The sequence below is a fragment of the Monodon monoceros genome, unplaced genomic scaffold (assembly GCF_005190385.1).
Source record: "Monodon monoceros isolate NGI ecotype Baffin Bay Population unplaced genomic scaffold, NGI_Narwhal_1 Super_Scaffold_2, whole genome shotgun sequence".
NCBI lineage: Eukaryota > Metazoa > Chordata > Mammalia > Artiodactyla > Monodontidae > Monodon > Monodon monoceros.
This window is the reverse complement of record NW_021703776.1, coordinates 83,997,782-84,003,801: the sequence shown is the minus strand read 5'-3', so window position 1 is coordinate 84,003,801 and position 6,020 is coordinate 83,997,782. Positions and strand designations below refer to the sequence as shown.

Sequence of the window (6,020 nt, the reverse complement as noted above, 5' to 3'; positions counted from 1 at the left end):
AAAAAAAAACAAAAAAAAAAAAAGGGAAAAGAAAAAAAAGAAATCCCTAAGAAATATACAGTGCAAAATATAATATAAAGCTATCTAGCTACTTCTGAAAAAACTTCACATTAAAACTGTTTTCTATTACAATACAAAAAACAATGGTTAAAACTAGCTGTGAGTTAAAGTTAGGTATCTTAAGAATAAAGTGATGCATAGCCTTGATATTCCCATGGAAACTGGGGGAAATTTTTCTAAATATATTATGGTAGATTTAACTCCTCAGAAATCAACTTTTAAGTCATTCCAGGTATCTTGAGAATTTGGTTTCTTCTAATTCTGAAATGTCTATTATACCTATGGACTTTATCATGTGATAAAACATTTGCTCCGTGACCAGTGAAAATTTTTACCTTTCTTTATAAAATAATAGTGCCTTTCCTTTCTTCAAATATTTCTTCCCTTTGTAAATATCTTATGTCTACTTGTTATAATGCCTACCATTTTTTAAGTTACATATAATACATTACAGGAAAACTATAAAGCCATCTACTCTCTGACATGCCCTAGGCCAATATATGCGGAGACTGTCATCTAAATTACGTCCCATCATGAAGGGTTGAAATGCACCTGGAAATATTGTAACACTACTTAAGAAAATTCTTGCCATTCATAGAGATGTCTTATAAGAGATTTTTGTCATATTTTCATATAATTTCAAACTCTAAGTGAATTTTCTAAGTGAAAGAACCTAGGGGAAATTAAAACAATGCTTCTGGATAAGAACAGACCACTGGAACAGTTCTAGTGCTAACTGGGTAAACAGGTATAGGTCACTTAACTTGCCTGGGTCCTGATTTTTTCATTTACAAACTCTCAGTGTGGTGGTAAAGTTCTTCATATATAAGTTACATGAAAACATTCTGAAGGGTGTCAAGCATGAACAGCATTTCTACCTTTAAAACATGCACATATACACAAAATACTTTGTAGATACTAAATACCACTGATGCAATAAAAACAGTATTATTGTATGTTTCCATGTCTAACCCAGTACCTAGAACACTTCTGGCTCTATATAAATGTGAAATAATGGAAACTATTAGAAAACTGCCATCTCTCAGAAGTATAAAACAATCCATTATCATTAGTTAAGTAACATTCTGTTTCCCAAATGGCACACAGTAATGCCCAGATACTGAGAATTCTACAGGAAAAAAATTAAAGAATTTTCATCTGACTTAAAAATTATTTGCCAAGGCCTCACTATAAATGCAATTAACCCCATTAAATTCTGAAGCCTGGAGAGGGAGGGAGTATATAACTAAAATAGCAATAGCAATTGACCTTTTGTTTTACAGTGTTTCTGGGCACCCTTTGGATAAGGTTACCCTGGTTCACTAACTTTAATAACCCTTCCTCTTGGGATCTGGGTTCTCAATGTTCTTTCTGAAAAGCAGGTCTCTTTGTACGCATAAATTCTCACAGCAAAGAAAACCCACATTTCCACAACAGCCTCATTGATAGCTGAGCAAAATAAAATCTGGCACAGAGCAAGCATCCCAATGGAATTAATCCAAGATGTCATTCTTGTTCGTGAATGCTCTGTGGTCCCAGTTAAAGTTTAATAGTAAAACTGAATGAATCAGATGGTAACAGGACCTTTTGACATACCTGAATGAAATGTATAACAAAATTTTAATTAAATCATTTAACATTTAAGTTAAATCATTCAGGAATGAAATATTATCCAAACACCAGCAAAAATATTATTTAATGCATAAAGGAGATCAAAAACTTTTAAAGATTATAGAAATAATCAGACAAAACTGTAGTGAGAAGAAAGTAGAAAAAAGAAAATGCTATTATTTGCAACATGGCAGTAGCTTGGTTTACGATGTCCACTCTCATGCTTATAGGTTATATAACAATTCAGGCACATCCCTAGGGCAGTATAATCCTCCTCATGCAGCAGCCCTTTCTCTGTATTTTTTCTTAAAGGAGCACAGGCTACAGAGGCTATTTCTCTCAGACTCACTGAAATGTTCACTCAACATTTTTTGAGTACTAATCTGAATTGGCAAGGCACTTTAGAGAATAAAAATAAAGAAGACATCATCCCTACCCTCAACGAGCTTACAATTTAGTGAAGAATATAAAACAAGTACATTAATCACCACAATGCAATGTAGACTAAGTGCTGTAAGAAAGGTAAAAAAGCACCACGGGAGTTCAAAAAAGGGAAGAGAATATACCAGATTGAGGAGACTCAGGAAGATTTCATGGTGACAGTGGTATCTGACCTATGCATCAGAAAGTGGCTTTGCTGGTAGAATGAAGGAAAGAGAAGAGGACTTTTCAAGCAGGGTGAAAAGTAAAACAAGGGTACAGAGACAGAAAAACACACAAAAAGTGTTTTAAAAGACACAGAATCTAAAGTCAGGCAGATCTTGGATGGAACTGCAGCTCTATCACCACAGCTGTGTGACCAACACCAAATTCCCTAACCACTGGTTTCCTCAGCTCTAAAATGGCACAGAGTACCTATCTCCTAAAGCCACCATGAGAATTAAATAATGCATGCACAGTGGTGCAAACTGTGTGGTGAATAAACGCACTGTTCATTTTAAAAGAACAAAAAAAAGTAGTGGAGTGGAGGTAAGTTAAAAAGACAGGTAGTGGCCACATCATGAAATGGGTTAAATGACAATATAAAGGTTTTGAACTCGACTCCACAGACAGTACAGTATTAAATAGCAACAGAAGATTTTAAGCAGAGATGTGACATGGTCAGATCTGAACTTGCAGCATATAGGACTTACTGAAAAGGAGGAGCCAGGGAAACAGAAGGATCGGAAATAAAGTGACCAATAATAGCCTGTGTTCAAGATATCAAACCAATTTCATTTTCAGAGACTAAATGAATCAATCACCAATCAATCAATCAGTTATTACTCAGGCCACAAAAGCTAAAATGCAACCAGTCTTTTTTACAGGTCTTTTTTCGTATCAGTACTAAATAACCCCTACAACTACTTACTACCAATAGTACTAATCTATAAATCTTATATACACTAAGAAAAAGGTAGAAATGTTAACACATCAGTATCTTCACACCATTTTGCACAAAGAAGCAGGCTTTTTATTTTATGAGCCCAACTGCAATATCTGTCCTCCTCTGATTCTTAGGGGTAAATCAGACTATGCTGATTGCATAATCCTCCACAAGATGGCACACTATTTCCGTAATTAAATCCATCTTTCCACTTTGAAATAGTATAGAATGCATATACTATGCACTGACATAACATGGGCCCAACCTTAGATAAAATTCAAGGGTCAAAAAGAAGAGGTAGGTGGAGGGTTACTAGGCTTGTAAAAGGGGTTAGCTTAATTCCTAGTTTAATGTAGACACTAAGAGAAAAACAAATGAAATTTTAAAAAAAACTTTTAAGAAACACAAATTTATATTCAAAATAAAAATGAACCCTGTCAGGACATTTAGTTTAAGAGTTTAATCCTTCTGAAAGTGTAGTTAATAGGACATTAGATTGACATTAGAATTTTTGAAGGGAAGAATAAGTTAGAAGGGGAAAGGTATTTTATATACTCTTTAACCTTACCTTCTTTAGCCATTCCCCTGAACTCTCAAAACCCAGGAGATTATCAACTGGATTCATCTGTCTCTCTTTATAAAAAGAGCTATATTTCTTTCTTTTTTTTTTTAATTGGTGAATTTTTGTGTAGCCTTTTTTTTTTTTTTTAGTTAATTTATTTATTTTTGGCTGCGTTGGGTCTTTGTTGCTGCGCGCGGGCTTTCTCTAGTTGCCCTGAGCGGGGACTACTCTTCCTTGCAGCGCACGTGCTTCTCATCGCCGTGGCTTCTCTTGTTGCGGAGCACGGGCTCTAGGCGTGAGGCACGCAGGCTCAGTAGTTGTGGCTCATGGGCTCTAGAGCGCAGGCTCAGTAGTTGTAGCACACGGGCTTAGTTGCTCCGTGGCATGTGCGATCTTCCTGGACCAGGGCTCGAACCTGTGTCCCCTGTATTGGCAGGCGTATTCTTAACCACTGTGCCACCAGGGAAGTCCCGAGAGCTATATTTCTTACATAAGGCTATGATTACAAAACTAGAGACTGATCTTTTGGGTGAATTCAACATATGGTTGTAATTTCCCTGCTAAAAGGTTATATTTTCTGCCTATGACAATATACTTTGTATTAGGGCTATATTTGAGAATTCCTTTCTGATAACTGTATGAAAGAAAAAAATTCGTGTCATACGTAGCTACAGAAATACAGCCATATGAATATATTTGTATTTAAAAACTAAAACCCAGGTTTACCTACTTTCTTCAATAGCTTCTTTAAAGAATATCAAGAAAAACCATTATGTGGCATTAAAAAAAAAAAGAAAGCACGTTACATATAATTGGTACAGTCAGAGAGGTTCAGATTTCCACAGAACAGTTCTTTCAAGTGACAAGCAACTTCTTTTATAGATACCAAACACTGGGATTTTGCCTAAATCTTACTACCTATTCTGCTTGAGAGACAGAAAAAGGCTGGTACCGTAGGTTCTTAAAATTCAATGAGAGTTGAACAAAGAATTGCCTGGCACCATGGATATTTTAAGTTTTCATCTAGACAGACTTCTACACTGAAGCAAAACAAACATGCCTTTTTCTCTTTTTGCCTTATTTTACCCAGAGTTGAAACCCAATTCAGAGTTGAATAACCTAAGTAGAGAAATGCCAGGTATAGGAATAAATCAATAAAATTGACATACACTCCCAAGTAGGACAAAATACTACATTCCTTCTCTACTACATTCAATACAATACTACATTCTTCTCTGGTAAGAATAATAGAATTCACTTAGGATAGAAGAAAGCTTTGAAAAATCAGAGTAAAATTTATGCCACCATGTACTTTTTAAAATGGTGAGTCTATCCTTACAGCTGTAACAAAATGAAAAAAATATCTACAGACTGAAAAAGGAAAAGAAAATTCAGGGACTATTAATTTTTAATATTTAAGAAAACAAGATAAATGAAACACTGGGAAGCAATAATTGCTTCGAAATACAAGTCACTTTAAAAGAAGCTGAAATGAGCTCTATGAAGTTTCAGTCTAGTGAAATACCTGGCACATTGGAAGCACTCAATAAATGTTAGCAATTATTAGGTCAGCTATTGTTCCTCACTCTTTATATCTGCAATAGCTTTTAATAAGGATGTAAAGGAATCAACTACGTTTTTCAATTTCACTTTATGGTATTTTATAAGTGAAGTGATATGCTTTATTAGTATTTATGTATTTAAAATTTGCTGAGGTCTCAGGACTTAGCCCTCACAATCTACTGTATTTTCTGTTTTCACCTATCATACCTGAGATTTTCACTGTATCTTCCGCATTAGGAAACTAAGAACCACTACAGTAACAGCAGCAAAAACATGGGCTTTGGAGCCAGACAGTCCTACAGACCTGTGTTCAAATCCCAGCTCCACAGCCCTGGACACAGCACGACCTATTCTGTAAAATGAAGGTATCTACCTTTTCAGTTGTAAATGAAACGTATGAACATATAAAAGTGCTAATCGCAACCTCTACATGTAGTAGGTATTTAATAAATATTATTACTCCTCAGGTTAAAAATAAAAAGTTTTAGTCTAGTGAAGATGTTCTTAACTCGTTGATGATCTGAATTCATGGATTCTCTTCCAGAAAAATGTACATACAAAGAAAATTTGTATATAACTTCAACAGATTAAGAGCCCTTGCTTAGGAAACCTTCAAATTGCATATTTAAAATAAGGACTGGGCTTCTCTAAACTGTATTTCACTACTTAGGCACCAACCTTATAAAGACAGAACTTCTAGTTTCTTCAAATTCTACTTGGGGAAAGTCACTCTACTACTAAATTAACCTAATCCTTAATGAAAAAGTTCTTAAAATGAATTTTAATATTTTTTCCTAAAAATCTAAAAGTATATTTATCCTTTCCTTTCTAAAACATCAATAAGGGCAATATATACAA

General features: G+C 34.7%; 1 protein-coding gene across 3 annotated transcripts in view; it reads right to left on the bottom strand.

Annotated features, from left to right (window-relative positions):
- The window catches only part of MKLN1 (muskelin 1), a 178,691-nt gene that overhangs the window by 69,059 nt on the left and 103,612 nt on the right, over nt 1-6,020 (bottom strand). The gene's annotated exons all lie outside the window — the stretch shown is intronic.